The sequence below is a fragment of the Molossus molossus genome, unplaced genomic scaffold (assembly GCF_014108415.1).
Source record: "Molossus molossus isolate mMolMol1 unplaced genomic scaffold, mMolMol1.p scaffold_m16_p_2, whole genome shotgun sequence".
Classification (NCBI taxonomy): domain Eukaryota; kingdom Metazoa; phylum Chordata; class Mammalia; order Chiroptera; family Molossidae; genus Molossus; species Molossus molossus.
Window position 1 is genome coordinate 98,797,075 of NW_023425355.1, and position 15,593 is coordinate 98,812,667.

At 44.5% G+C, this 15,593-nt stretch overlaps 1 long non-coding RNA gene across 6 annotated transcripts in view; it reads right to left on the reverse strand.

Annotated features, from left to right (window-relative positions):
- LOC118635943 overlaps positions 1-15,593 on the reverse strand; it is a 44,023-nt gene that overhangs the window by 18,904 nt on the left and 9,526 nt on the right. The window contains exons 8-9 of one of the 6 annotated variants that reach the window (XR_004960613.1): positions 11,276-11,431; positions 10,385-10,444 (exon numbers count right to left, since the gene is read on the reverse strand). The exons of 3 other annotated variants lie outside the window; for them this stretch is intronic. This is a non-coding gene — a long non-coding RNA (uncharacterized LOC118635943). Of the gene's footprint in view, positions 1-4,529; positions 4,695-10,384; positions 10,445-11,275; positions 11,432-15,593 lie in introns of those variants that run through there. 2 more of the 6 variants (XR_004960614.1, XR_004960615.1) reach the window with 2 other exon arrangements.

Here is a 15,593-nt window from a genome sequence, read left to right on the forward strand (position 1 = left end):
TCAGTGTCTGCTACTCCGGAGAATGGCCCAGTCTATTCATATTTATAACCCCATTCCTCTCCATTCTCCCTTTCATGTCTGCAGAACTGAGCACAGAGGGAATCCTAGAGATCAGGTAGACAGGGGATATGGAACTCTTTGTCATAGTAAGATAAATGGTTCCTGGAATGAATTCCAATACATACAAAAAAAGGAGGAGTTTCTATACTGGGAGCAGGTTCTCTCTCACCATATCCTTTCCTAAGGGAGTCCCCTGTTCAACCAACTACTTGACAAGGACTCCGTAAAACTGAGAAACTTTAGGCCCAGACAGTAAAGAAACTTAGCAAAAAACAGGAAGGCTCCGAGAGCTGGGACTGGGAGGGAGTTCTCTGGAGCCCGGGCCCAAGGCCCTCCAGGGGACCCACGGGAGGAAAATACCAGGGAAGAAGTGCATGTCCACTCAGATGATGCCTCTTTGGCAAAGAAGTTGTCAGTATAAATGATTTCAGATTATTTGCGGACACTACTGTTTAAAATAAAACTTTCTGGTAAGAAATATGCGACTTTTCTCAGTTCTGTGAGGCCTGCCAAAGCAGCATCAGAAGTAGTAGCGGGACTTGGGGAGAGAAAGGCCCTTGCAGTCAGACCAGGCTTCCTTCATACACCCCACTCACTGTCAGAGGACCCTGTTCCGAACTCCAATAGCATGTCAGTCACTGACCCTCTTAGTCCATGTTCAGTATATTCTTCTATATGCACCCTGCCCCTCACCACAGGACCCACCACATCAACCATCCAGTGGCAGGCTAGGGTGAGTGCAGTTTCAAACCACTGGTCCAAATCACCTTAGGATGTGTTGGAGAACCGAAGTTCTATGAAGTGAATATGCTGCAGGCAAGATCCTTCTGAAAAGACCCCCAATGTTTGACAGGTGATGAAAACGGAGCAACAAAAAAAGATAAAAAGATGCCCAATCTCTACCAAGGCTGTTCTGTGCTACCTTTTTTTTTTTTTTTAGCTCACCAGAGGACATTTTTCCATTTTTTGTTCAGATAGAGTGGGAGGGAGACAGAAGAAGAGAGAGAAAAATATGGACATGAAAGGGACACCTCGAGAGGCTGCCTCCCACAGGACCCAACAACCGGTGCCAGGGATAAACCACAGCCTAGGTACATGCCCTTAGCAGGAACCGAAGCCGGGTCTCTCTCGGCCGCAGGCCTATGGTCTAACCGCTGAGCCAAATCGGGGAGGGCCTGTGCTATTTCTTGTTCATTTAAGTCCCATTGCAGTTTTGATGGAATGAAGGCGAGAGCCTTGAAACCCGAAAGACTTAGGTCTGTGCTGAGTTTGTCACCAACAAGCTACATAGCCTTCCGTTAGTCAACTGACCTGGCAGAGGTCAGAATAATGATTTTGAGAAATGCTAATAATCTATGGATCAAAAAAGTAAATGGTGAAAACATTTCCCATATTCACTGGGCACCCCCTAAGTGCTGGGCCCTCCTGGCGCTGAGGGTAGAGAGGAGCAGACATCACTGCAGCTCCTGCCCTCAGGGCCTGGCCTGTGCTGCTGTCTGGGGAACACAGGTCACTGCATTTTCCACTTCACATTTACAGAAACTCTCAACAGTTTGCAATATGTCTCCATTATTTCTCAGGAGCATAGCTAAAAGCATAAAATGACTTTCTAAAGTGTATAACTGAGTTTAAAAATAAGAAGTTGAAATCATGATTCAAAAACGAACCTTAAAGCTGGCCAGTGTAGCTCAGTGGTTGAGCATGGACCCATGCACCCAGAGGTCTGGTTCAATTTCTGGTCAGGGCATATATCCAGGTTGTGGGACAGATCCCCGATGGGGGGCATGCAGAAGGCAACCAATCCATGTTCTCTTTCAGATGTTCTTTCTCATTGATGTTTCTGTCTCTCTCTCCTTCTCCCTTCCTATATACAAAAGGAACTTTGTTTTTGAGAGAAAAATCTCTAAAAAGTTGATCACAAAATATTAATGTTCAATATTGGGGGAAGGGACCGTGGTTTGGGTTACTTCAATGTATTTCATGTGTCCCTAAATTTCAACAGTACGGTTTGCGTGACTGCCATCACTGAAGTATATATTCATAAAGGCCCATAAAACCGAAAATGAGTTCGGGAAAGCCAATGACAATCCCATGCAGAGAAAAAGAAATAAATATCGCTGCGCAATGTCGGCAGGCGCTTCCAGGAAAAGGCGATTTGCAACGCACAGTGTTTCTGCGTCTAAAAGACAAGTTTTACTGCTGAAGCCAGGGAAGGAGCCTATCGGTCAAGGTGGCTGCTGAGCTAGTTCAGATCCAGCACACACCTACCGCAGCTGTCAGAGGCTCCAGGAAGTTTTTTGAAGCAGGAAGGGCGGGGGAGCGGCGGGCTGGCACGTGCACGACGCACCACTGCCCCCTGCCGGCCAGAGAAAGCGAGGATCGCGACTTGAAAGGAAAATCAATTTTCACAGCTTGCACTGGGAGCTAAGTAAGAGATCCTGTTGCTGGTGGAGTCACAAGTGATGCTGACCATTCTGAATAAATGAAAAAGAATCTGCCAAAGAGGGCCCAGCAAGGCCACGTCCCTAGCGCGGCCTCAGAACCACAGCCACAGGGGCCCCAGTCCAGGCCACAGCACAATGGCCGCCAGGAGCCTGTGTGGCTCCCTAAGGAGCATTGTGAGCATGCGCGCTGGTGGCCAGTGAGGTTTCTGCCAGTCCCCCTGAGAGTGTCTACAGGAAGGTTTGTCCAGGGTCCTGGTGCAAAGTGTCAGCTGCAGGACAGGACCTGTGCTGTGCAGGTTCTGTTGTCTTGCTGAGCCCGGCGCCCCAGTTCATCCACCTCCAGGCCTGTGGCACCCTCCTCACTCTTGAACCAGCCTGTCATGAAGAATTCTCCCCTACTGGTCACTCCTTGTAACCTTTCAGGTGACCTCAGGCCCCAGGAGCCTGACCAGATGAACACAGAGGCTAGACTTGCTGGGGTATGTTATTCACTTGTTCCCCATCCTGCATCCCACTGCTCAGGGTCACATTTGGGCATCAGGGAGCTCCGAACCCTCCATGATATCCATTGTTAGCATTCTCCTCACCTCAAACCATCATGTCCTGTTCGTCCAGCTTCCTTCCCCTAATGCCTCCTTTCAGACAGCCTTCAAGCTCTTGGTGGCCACCCCACAGCCTTCCACACCTTCCATCAACCTTGCCCTTAACCTGCTTACTAGGGCTATAAACTCCCCTCTAACACACATCTTTGCTCTTTTCCACCCCCTCCACACTCTCCTGCTGTGCCCAACCAGGCACACATCCCATCTTGTATCTGAGCACTTGAGCACTGAAGACAACAGTTTAATCCTTAATTTTGTTAAATCCACAGCTAGAAGAGCATCGGTTCTCGCTTTCACCCTCATTCTAACAACACCACTGCCTTACTTACTAGCAAACCCTCTTCCATTCCAATGACCTCCCTTCATGATTTCTGCAGAACACAGAAGCAGTGAGGTAGGGCTGCAAACCTGGCATTCTCTGCTGTCCCTGAGATTCCTGCTCCTCACTGCAGCCAGCCCTCACCTGTGCTCAGGAGCCCGTGCCTTCCACCTGCTCAGGGACTTTCCTCCTGCACGTAATCATCTCCTGAAATATCACCTGCTATTTGTACATGGGACCATTTCACAACTAATGGGGGAAACCCAACCCCCTTTCCCACATGTCATTCTGCACGTACTGGCACATTAATGGATGATTTCCCAAGCGAAAGTGCTGCAACTTGTCCTGAGACCATTTGCTCCTCCGTCCCCTTTAGTATAGCCTTTATGCCTATCACTGCGCTGCAAGTGGTCTACTGAGGGCCATCATTAATGTTCACATTTTCTGACCCAAAAATCGCTTTTCTATACTCATGTTAGATAGACATTCTTCCCTCTCAGGCACATTTACCCAGTCCATTCTCTATCACTCTATTTCTTCATCTATTTTGGAAAGAAGGAAGGATTATGTGACAATATATTCTCCTTTTATTCTTGACAAGGTACACACTCCACAGTATGCCCCGTGGACATGGCTGGAGTGTGGGACATCTTGCATCAACAGGAAAGAGAAGCCATAGAAAAGAGCATCGGTCTAGTCATAGGGGGAATGATCTAGGGACACAATGGCAGGCTGGGATCAGACACCTGAGAAAAGGGTGGTGAGTCAAGAAGGGAGGAGGAACTCCAGGTAAAAATGTAACACCTCATTCACTGGAGGGACATACAGAATGACATCTCCTGTGAGGCCCATGCCAACTCTCCAACCCTGTGTCATCTATTCAACAGTCTTCGGGACCATTTGGAATTTCTGGTACCTGCAGCTCGGGGTGTTCTCTCTTGTTTTTGTCACAGTAAAGAACATACTGAAAATCAGTCAGCCCTCTGCTACTATTGCTGATGTCTTAATTCCTTGGAAATGAAGCTTCTTGAATGAGTCGTTTCCAATAGCATTCCCTTTTGGTTATCGCTCCATTCTTCCTGAGTGATAGTTCAGGACAGAGGAGTGGTGACAAGTGCAGGAGCAAACTCCCCAAGCAGGTGGGACCCATGGGACCCTGAGCACAGGCGGGGCTGGCTAGTCAGGAGCAGCAGAGATGTCAGGGCAAGACCAGGTGGATTGGGTTTGGGGAGCTCTGAGAAGTCACCCCTCATTGCTCCTGTCTTCTCACTGGAATGGAAGAGGGTTGCTAGTGAGTAAGGCAGTGGTGTAGGTAGGATGAGGGTGACAGTGAGGAGCAATGCTCTCCTGTCATGAATTTAAGACCATTCAGTAGGTTAAAACTTTTTGTCATCAATGCCTGGTCCTCACATACAGGCTGGGTTGTGTCCCTTATTGGAGCAGAATAGGAGAGGGGAGAAAGCAGCAAGAACGGGGTAGTTTTGCCCTGGCCAGTTTGGCTCAGCGGTTAGAGCATCAATCCTGTGGATTGAAGGGTCTTGGGTTTGATTCTGGTCAAGCGCATGTACTGGGTTGCAGATTTGATCATGGCCCAGGCTGGGATGTGCTGGAGGCAACTAGTCCATGTCTCTCTCTCTCTCTCTCTTTCTGTGTGTGTGTGTTCCTCCCCCCTCTTTTCTTTCCACTCTCTCTAAATATCAGTGGAAAAAGTTATCTTTGGGTGAGGATTAACAACAACAAAAAAACTGCAAACCAAGAAGACAGAAAGAAAAAAAAAAAGTTAGTTTATAGCCCTTGATAGACTGGATAAGGCAGGGCCTGCGGGAAGATCAGGAAGGCTGTGGGGTCCACATTGGAGGCCCCCAAACTTTGAAGGTTGTTTAAGAAGAGACTAGGAGGGAGCTGGTTGACTTTTGTAGAGTGTTGAGGTGCTGACAGAGGGGAATGTACAAGTGGACACCACGGAGGGTCAGGTGGTTTCCTTTGGTTCAAGGCAGGATGGTGAGGTAGGTGATGCTCAGGTGATCAGGAGAGAACAACACTGAGGTCAGAGAGAGTCCAGGGTTGACCTTCTGAGGCTCATGGGTATTGATATTACCAGGAGGTTTCACAAGAATGAAGGCTGAGAGGAAGTAGGTGATTGTGCCAAGGCACCATCGTGTTCATAGGCTAGGGTCACCAAGGAATTGGTACACACCCCATAAGTGGGGCGGCTAGGGCAGTGGGGCCCTAGGACCTGGACATCATAAACCCTGACTTCAGCTGACAGTGTGCAACAAGGTCTCAGGGGGACCATCTAGCTGCGTGGAGCTGGGCACTAGCACCGCCCTCACTTTTGGCCCTAGTGCAGGTCTAGAGGCCTGCAAAGGAAATGCATCTCTGAGTCCTTTTTGGTGACTTCTGAGACCTGAGCCTTTGTCCACTGCTGCTATGGTTCTGAGGGCGGGACTGAGGAAGAGGAGGTGCCTGAGTTGTTTTGAGGGGTCTCTTGGGCTTATCCCTGCTTTTAAAAAAAAAAATTTTTTTTCTTTCTTTTTTAAAAATATTTTTTGTTCATTATTATTATTTCTTTCTATAGATTATTAGCTAGTGTGGGAGGGAGAGACAGAGAGAAACATTGACGTGATAGAGCCACATTGATTGGTTGCCTCTTGCACCATCTGACCAGGGCCAGGGATAAACCTGAAGGGGGGTAAGTGCTCTTGATGGGAATTGAACCCAGGATTCATTGATCTGTGGGTGATGCTCTAACCGCTGAGCCAAGCCAGCCATCATACTTGATTGTTTTTTAGCATAACTCCTATTAGTTATGGTGTTCTAAGTAATAGTCTGTCAGGTTTCTTTTATATTTATTAGAAAACTAGAATTTTCTGGGAAGAATAATGGCACAGTTTCTCTGGGCAGCAGGGGGCAGTGTGGAGATAAGAAACATTTTCTTCCCCTCCTTTCCTGTTTGAAAAAAATGTCTAGACCCATTTCTGGAAGAATTGGCCTAGGGTTTCTGTAAGGGAGCTGGCTGTTTCCTACCAGGGATAAACTGTTCCCCTGCAGAGTTTACTGAAAACTGGGTGCCTTGTGTGTGTAGCATCATGTATTTATGATTTTCTGAATGGGCTTCCCACTGACTTTTATAAAGTATATGTTTCAGTTACCTGTGTCACTCAGACCTCCAAGTAGGAAATATGGAGGACTGATAAAATATAATGAAGTAATCCAAACTACTTTTATCACTTACCAATGACCATTAATAATTTGATACCTCTTTTTTTTAAAAATCTCACCCGAAGATACATTTTTTTGCATTTATCCTCAGAGCGGGAGGAAGAGAGGGGGGAAGAGAGAGAGAGAGAGAAATATCGATGCAAGTGAGACACATGGAGTGGACAAACTGCAAATGAGGTCCTTGCCCTTAACTGGAACTGAATCCAGGACTCTCTGGTCTGCAGGGAAAAGCTCTAAAGGCTGAGCCAAACCAGACAGGGCGTGATACATTTCTTTAGAGGTCTTCCCATCTATAAAAGTGCATTGCACACAGAATGAGATTCATATTGTATTGTGACTTCAACATCGTTCATTAAACTCAGGTTTTTAGCATGAGTGATCTGTTCTAAAAATCATTTGAAAGGACCTGAAGAATTTTACTCATTTCTGTTGTTAATAGTCTATGTAGTCTTAAACAGTGAAAATGCAATATTTGATGAATCAGAAAGAAACCGGAAGTAATCTGTGACTCCTAAGTCAAAGGGAAATACCATACTGTAACTTTCCTAAGGACTGGAGCTATATTTTCTGCTTTGTTTTTGTTTAACATTGTATTTTCAATATAGAAAATCCACTTGTCTTATCTGTCCTCCAGCATCCTGACTTGACTTCCCCCATGGGGAGGGCAAATTGCTCCCTTGCTACTGTCCAGTGCGCCTGGGAATTTATAAAACCTACTGAAAGTATTCATATATTTGGTTATTTTTCCCTCAGGGTATAAAACAAATTCTTCTGATTATAGTCATTTGGGAAGACAGAAACCCGCAAGAAAACAAGTGTAATCACCCATGGCCCAAACACTTTCAACATGATTTGCAGATCACCTTCATTTTTACATTCTTGTGATAATTCTATGTAGAATATAGAATTGTGAAGTTTTTATGGTTGATATTAGGTAATTCATATATATTTTTTCAAATTCAACTTAGCCTGTACTGAATGTATCTGCTGCTACTCCTACATGATTTTTGAAATATAAAAAATAATGGTATGACAAACTTTTTGAAGAAATCTATGCTCAGATTTTAGACAATTTGCCTTGCACGGAATCCTACCAGTTCACCTATCCTACCACATTCCTTTAACCAGGAACATAAGCCAGGGCCTGCTCTGTTGAATCCTGTGAATACTGAGGATTCACTCTGATACTTTGCTATGTTCAGAAGTGAAATATATGTTGTATTGTTTTAAAAAATTTTTAATGTTTGTGAGATTCAATATCCTTTCAGATATTTAATACCATATATTCATTATGGGTACTTTATGTAAAATAATTGATGAAAATTCATATAAAAAGATTTAATAAATTTTTAAATTAGTAGTTAAGAAAATAAGAAAAAAAGAAGAAAGAATTAAAAACAAAATGAAAATGAAAACAGGAAAAAATGATTCTAGACATAAGTCAAATTAATTCACTAAGTGATTTCTAATGTGCCTTTTTCCTTTTCACTTTGACAAGATTGCTCCTCATCTGGGCCACCCACTCACATCTACTCAGGCCCTGCAGCTGTGTCCTGTTCAGATAGACCATCCCAGCTCTGATCACAGACAGAAGACCAGAGAACAGACTGCTCCTTCAACTCTCTACACACGCCTTCTTGATTCAATTCCCGAAGTTTGTACTTCCCTGGGCCTCCTCTCTGAAAAGAGCTGGCTGATAATGAAAGGACTTTATCTTGGCCAGAAGGTTCATCTTGTCTAAGAGCACATAGTGATAAATAGTTACACCAGACCCTAGTTTTCCTTGCTTTAAGCCCTATCTTATACATTTTTTCCCACTTGTTTTCCATTATGCACCTTTTTGGTTAATTCCTATTATCCTCAAAGTGTAAAAATCAACAAGGCCTACAGAAACAGCTTTGAAAGAACTCCTCTGACGGCTACTGGAATGCGACTGATTCAAGGACCCAAGAGGCATGAAGCTGAATCAATTCCCAGGCAATCCAACGACACACTGTGACAGCTAAAGGAAACGGAACCCTGAGGAATACCACAGTCATGGCCCTGTCTTCTCCGTTCCCTGTACAACATCAAGTTGGCTATAGCTCAGAGTTATCTGGTCTTAAGGAGAGAAACATCAGCTGAATGAAGCCAGTAACCTCTATCTGAGTCGGTCTTACTAGATTTTTCTCATGTTCCACCACTATTTTCACCCAAATTTTCCAGCATGCAAAGAAAGGGTTCTACAGGTCCATTTGCACGAATTACAGTCACTACTGGTGGATACAAACATTTCAAGACAAGCACCAGTGTTCCTGACAATGAGATTCCAGGGAAACTTCTCCCCAGAAACATCATAGGGTTCATGTCATAAAAACACCCGTAACAGTGATCTCTCTAATAGCAATTTCCCTTCTCATTTGTTAATGAGATAATTCTACTAACCTATAGATAAGGTATCTGTGAGGGTTGGCACCACACTGCATGCAAAGGAGTCAGTGGAGTGCCTGACACAGTTCATACTGAATACATCTCAGCCACATGAGTCTCCAGCAGCTAAGACCACAAGTTGGGGAATGAAAATTTTAAGGGACTAAAGAATTTCCCTACATCCTTAGATTACAAAGGGATTCTGTACCAAAATAATACAACCAAATATGCTATTAGTTAACCAAAATAGGACAAAGTATGACTTGCCATTTGGAAAATATATTTCGTGAAAAACTCAGGAAGCTAAAAAAATGACTCAAATTTCTAGAGTTTTGTTTTCAGGGATGCTGCAGTCCAGTCATTTATATAACTCAGGGCATAATCTAGTCTTTTGAACAAGGGAGCAAAAATACATTGGCTTTAAAAAAGATACATGTTTCTCTTTCAAGTACTGTTTTCATTACCACAAGGGTGGGTATAGTAACTTCATAGCTATGGGCACCTAAGCTTAGAGCTTATTTTTAGTGTCTGCTACTCCTGAGGATGGCCCAGTCTATTCATTTGTATAATCCCATTCCTCTCCGTTCTCCCTTTCACGTCTGCAGAACTGAGCACAGAGGACATCTTAGAGATCATGTAGACAGGGGATATGGAACTCTTTGTCTAAGTAAAATCAAAGATTCCTAGAATGAATTCCAATACATACATACAAAAAAAAAGAGGCGTTTCTCTACTGGGAGCAGGGTCTGTCCCAGCACATCCTTTCCTCGGTGAGGCTCCTGTTCAACCAAGTACTTAACGAAACCCTCTTGTTAAAACTGAGAAAATTGTAGGCCCAGACAGGAAAGAAACTTTGCAAAAAACAGGAAGGCTCCTAGAGCTGGAACTGGGAGGGAGTTCTCTGGAGCCCAGGCCCAAGGCCCTCCAGGAGGAAAATACTAGGGAAAAACTGCATGTCCCATCAAAGGATAGTAAAGAAGTTGTCAGTATAAATGAGTTCAGATTATTTGTGTACACTACTGTTTAAAAGGAAACTTTTTGGGAATAAACCTGGGAAATTTTTCAGCTATGTGAGGCCTGACATAGCAGCGTCAGAAGTAGTAGCGGGACCTGGGGAGAGAAAGGCCCTTCCAGTCAGACCAGGCTTCCTTCATACACACCACTCACTGTCAGAGGACCTTGTTCCCAATTCCAATAGCATGATGGTTTCTGGGCCCCTTTGTCCATGTTCAGTGTATTCTTCTATATGCACCCTGCCCCTCACTATAAGACCCATATCAACCATCCAACTAGGGTGACTGCAGTTTTTAACCACTGGACCAAATCACCTTAGGATGCATTGCAGAATCAAAGTTCTGTGAAGCGTATATGGTGCAGGCAGGGTCCTTCTGGAAAGAATTCAATATATCGGTAGCTTATCAAAACAGGGAGCAACAATGAAAGATGTAGGAAGGCCATTCCAGAAAAAGTAAAAAACAGACCAAAAAAGTAAATGGTGAGAACATTTCACAATATTTCCTGAGCACCTGCTAAGTGCTAAGCTCTCCTCTTGGTGCTTAGGTTAGAGTGCAGCAGACATGCACTGCAGCTCCTGCCCTCACAACTGGGACTGTACTGCTATCTTGGGATCATATGTCATTGCATCTTCAATTTACCATTAAAGAAACTCTGAACTGTTTGCAATATGTCTGTATTATTTCTCATGAAGATAGCTAAAAATATAAAAACCAGTTTCATATATGTTTAACTGAGTTTTAAAAGAGGAAGGTGAACTCATGATGCAAAAATGAATCGTAGCATATGTAAAATTAATTTTTCTGATAAAAATCTCCAGGAAATTGATATAAAAATACAGTTTTTAAAAGCATTTTTTTTCTTTATTGACTTTAGTGAGAGAGGAAGGGAGAGAGAGAAACATCCATGTGAGAACATGGATTGGCAGCCTCCTGCATGCTCCCCACTGGGGATCAGGCCCACAACTTCGGCATGTGCCCTGACTGAGAATCAAACTGGCCACCTCTTGGTACATGGGTTTGTGCTCAACCACTGAGCAACACTGGCCGGCCTCAAAATACTCTTAATGGTCAATATTGGGTGATGGGAGTGTAGTTTGAATTACTTTATTTTTCCTACACGTTTTCTAGTGAGGTTTGCATGGCTCTCATATTGAAAAAGAACCCTAAAACCCAAGAGGATTTTGGGAAAGCAATGACTCTCACCTTCGGAGCAGCATAAATATAAGCTGCTTAGCAACCTAGTGAGGATTTGAGAAGGGAGTCCATTTGAAGAGCAAATTGATTTTGTTCGCAGAAGGAAACCGTTCACCAAGACACTGAAGGAGCACCTGGTCCACCGGAGCCGCCTGGGCTGCTCAGCTGTGGAAAGAATAGGTTAGCGGTTGTGTAAAGTGCCGCGAAGGCTGATTCTTTTCCTTTGCTCCACGGTGTTTTTCAAGAAGGAAAGGCGGGGGCAGGAGGTCCGACGCGTACACTGCACGGCACTGCCCTCTGCAGGCCACGAAAACCGAGGTCCCAATCACGGAAGAAAACCTGTCTTTCCCACTACTTTCCTGTGGAGCAAGGGAGATCACAGCCCTGGAAGGTTCAGTCGATGAAGGTGAGAATCAGATAATGGAGGACAAGGAAAGACTCCGGAGAAGAGCCGGGAAGGCGGCATCTTCACTACCGGCCTCGGAACCAGATAGACGGCGACGCGAGGTACCGGCGCACAGCAATGACGCAAGAGGGGGCCGGGTCTGCGCTCAGGCTGCCGGGTTCTGAGCATGCGCGTTGGAACGCAGTGAGGGATCTGCCAGTTTTCCAGCCAGTGGCTACTGGAGGTTTAGCTCGGATCCTGCTGCAAACTATCAGCTGAGGGACTGGACAGGTGTTTTGCAGGTCCTGTTGCCCGAAGACTCTAGCTGCTTTTCTGCACCAACAGTAGGGCATGTACCAATCCCCTGGTCGTCAGCCTCCTGCCTATCCCTGCTTGTGAACTCACTGGTCTCCTTACAGCCTCACAGTCCTGCTCTCAGCCCTCACTCCTCAGAACCCTCCTGGGTCCTCAGGGCCCAGGAGCCTAATACAGACAACTCCCAGCTTCTCTGCGTTCAGTAGTGTTCTCCCGCTATGCAGCCCAGAATACCCCCTGCCCAAGGTCATGCCCTGGGTATCAGGAAACTCGGGCTCCCTCATTGGTGTATGTTTCTATCATTCCCCTCTCTTATCACTTCAACACCTTTCCCTAGATATCTAGCTCCCTTCCATGCCTCTGCTTAGACAGCCTTCAACGTCTCTGATGCCTCCAGCTTGGAGCCCACAGCCTTCCCACCTTCCACCAGGCCTCTTCTCACCCAGCCTACCCAAGGCTATAAATACCCCTTGAACACATCTTTCTTGCTCCTTTCTCCACCCTTCCTACTCTCCCGTTGTGCCCCAATAAGGGACATGGCCCTGCTTCTACCTGAACACCTGAGCCTTGATGAGAAACTTTATGCCTTACTGAACTGTTGATCTTAAATCCATAACCAGGAGAGCATTGATTCTCACTTTTGCTCTCATCCTACCCACACCACTACTTGACTCAGTAGCAACCCTATTCCATTCCAGTGACCTTCCCTAATAGCTAATGCAGAGCACAGAAGGAAGGTGGTAGAGGTTCTCACTGCTTCCCTAACCCAACGGACCTGTTTGCGGTGACTTACAGTGCTGTCCCTGAGCATACCCGCATCTGACTGCAGTCAGCCCTCACCTGTGCTCAGGATCCCGTGCCTTCCACTTGCTCAGGGACTTTGGTCCTGCACTTATCAATCTTCTCCTGAAATATCACCTACTCTATGTGCAGTGGACCATCCCACAACAAATGGGGTTAACCCAGACGCCTTCCCATGTCATTCTGCACCTACTGGCATGTGATTTTCCAAGTGAAACTGCTTCAACTTCCGAGACCATTTGCTCCTCAATCCTCTTCAATATGGCTTTTGTGCCTCTCACTCTGCTGCGAGTCTATGCAAGGCCACCTTTAATGTCCATATTTTCTGATCCCCAAATCACTTTTCAATGCTCATCTTAGGGAAAACAATCAGTCATCTTGGTCAAATATTACTATTTCATTCTTTATCACTATATTGGGTTTTGTACTTTTGAGGGGAAGTGTTATGTGCCAACTATTCTCATAGTGTTCTTGACAAGGTAAACATTCCACAGTATGCCCCACTGACCTGGATAGAGCATGGGAAGTATTTGGTCAACACAGAAGACAAGCCACAGAAAAGAGCATCCATTCCAGTCACAGGAGTTAAGGCCCACAGAAGCAGAGGCGGGGGAGGTAAGACAGCTCAGACAAGGAAAGTGAGTCAAGGAGTGAAGAGAAGCTCCAAGAAAATGTGGGTTTCACCCCATTTAAGCTCGTGACACTGAGGCGGACACTCTACATAATGACGTAGCAGTCTCTTTGGACAGAGGGATGGCTAGCGTTAAGGAATATCACTTTCTATAGCTGATTCTGCTACCTGCTGTGCTATAGGTGAGACCCAGGGTTCTGCTCTCCTTGAAGCGGGGGATGTAGAAAGTGGTTCACCAGCAGCAGGGTTCATGAGGAAAGCCTAAGCAGGCAAGGGGCCAATCTCCCTGCAGCTTAGACTGTGGAGTGGGCACTCCTGCCCAGGCGCGGTATGGGGGATGACACACAGGTTCAGAGCGGTCAGCACAGTGAGCTAAGACTGAGTCAGCCAGGGAGGACCAGGCCTGACCGAGAGGTGAGAATCAGAAATGCAAGTTTCGCTAGTCACACACATGGGTGATCTTCACCAGCTGGAACTAAGAGTCAAGAGTTATCCTTTCCTGTCACTATTTGCAGATGACATGATACCATATAGAGAGAGCTCAGAACACTCCACCAAAAAACTACTAGAACTGAATAATGAATTCAGTAAAGTAGCAGGGTACAGAATAAATATTCAAATATCAGTTGCATTTTTATACATCAATAATGAACTATCAGAAAAGGAAACTAAGGAAACAATCCTGTTTACAGTTACATCAAAAATGAATAAAGAAATAAATAAATAAAACACCCAGAATCAAATTTATCCAAAGAGGTAAAAGATTTGCACTGTGAAAATTAAAAGATGCTGAAGAAAGAAACTGAAGAAGATACAAATAAACTGAAGCTTAAATATACTGTGCTCATGGATAGGAAGAATAAACATCATTAAAATGTATACACTATTCAAAGCAATTTATAGAATCAACCAATTCCAATCAAAATAACAATGGCATATTTCACAGAACGAGAACAAACAATCCAAAAAGTTATATGGATCAGCAAGAGACCCTGAATAGTGACAGCAGACAGCAGTATTGAGAAAGAAGAACAAAGTTGGAGGTGTCATGCTACCTGATATCACACCATACTACATGGCCAAAGTAATCAAAACAGCATGGTACTGGCATAAAAACAGATATAGATCAATGGAACAGAATAGAGAGCTCAGAAATGAACACACACTTATATTGTCAATTAATAATTGACGAAGGAGGCTAGAAAATACAATGGGTACAGTCTATTCAATAGATGGTGTTGGGAAAATGGCACAGATACATGCAGAAAAAAATGAAACTAGACCGCCTTCCTACATCATATACCACATTAAACTCAAAACGGATTAAAGACTTCAATGGAGGACTTCAAGCCATAAAACTTCCAGAAGAAAACATAGGGAGTAAACTCTCTGACATTTCTCTTAGAAGTATTTTTTTCTGATATATATTGGGGAAAAGGAAACAAAAGAAAAAATAAACAAATTTACATCAAACTAAAAAGATTTTGCACAGCAAAGGAAACCATTAACAAAATGGAAAGATTACCAAGAGAATGGATGAAGATATTCGCCAATGAGATATCTGGTAAGGGGTTAATATCCAAAGTTTTATAAACTCAACACCAAAAGAACGAACAATCCAATTAAAAAATGGGGAGAGGACCTGAATGGACTCTTCTTTAAAGAGGACATACCGATGGTTAATAGACATATGAAAAGATGCTCAATGCAATGATCAGAGAAATGAAAACTAAAACCACAATGATAGTTCTCGTGACAAAATGGCTTCAACAGTAATCTACAAGTGTTGGCGAGAATGAGAAGAAAAAGGAACCCTCCTGACTGTTGGTGGGAAAGCAGAACGGTGCAGCCACTATGTAAAAGAGTATGGAGGTTGCTCAAAAAATTTTTAAATGGAACTGCTTATGACCCAGCGTTTCCACTTCTGTGTATATATCTCAATGAACTCAAAACACTAATTCGAAGGAATATGTGCACCCCTGTTCATTGTAGGGTCATTTACAATAGCCACGATATGGAAGAAACCCATGTGCCCATCAATAGACGAGTGGATAAATAAGCAGTGGCGCGTATATACAATGGAATATTACTCGGCCACAAAAAGAATGAAATGTTAGCCCTGGCCAGTTTGGCTCAGTGGTGAAAGCGTCGGCCCATGGACCAATGAGTCGTGGGTTTGATTCCGGTCAGGGGCA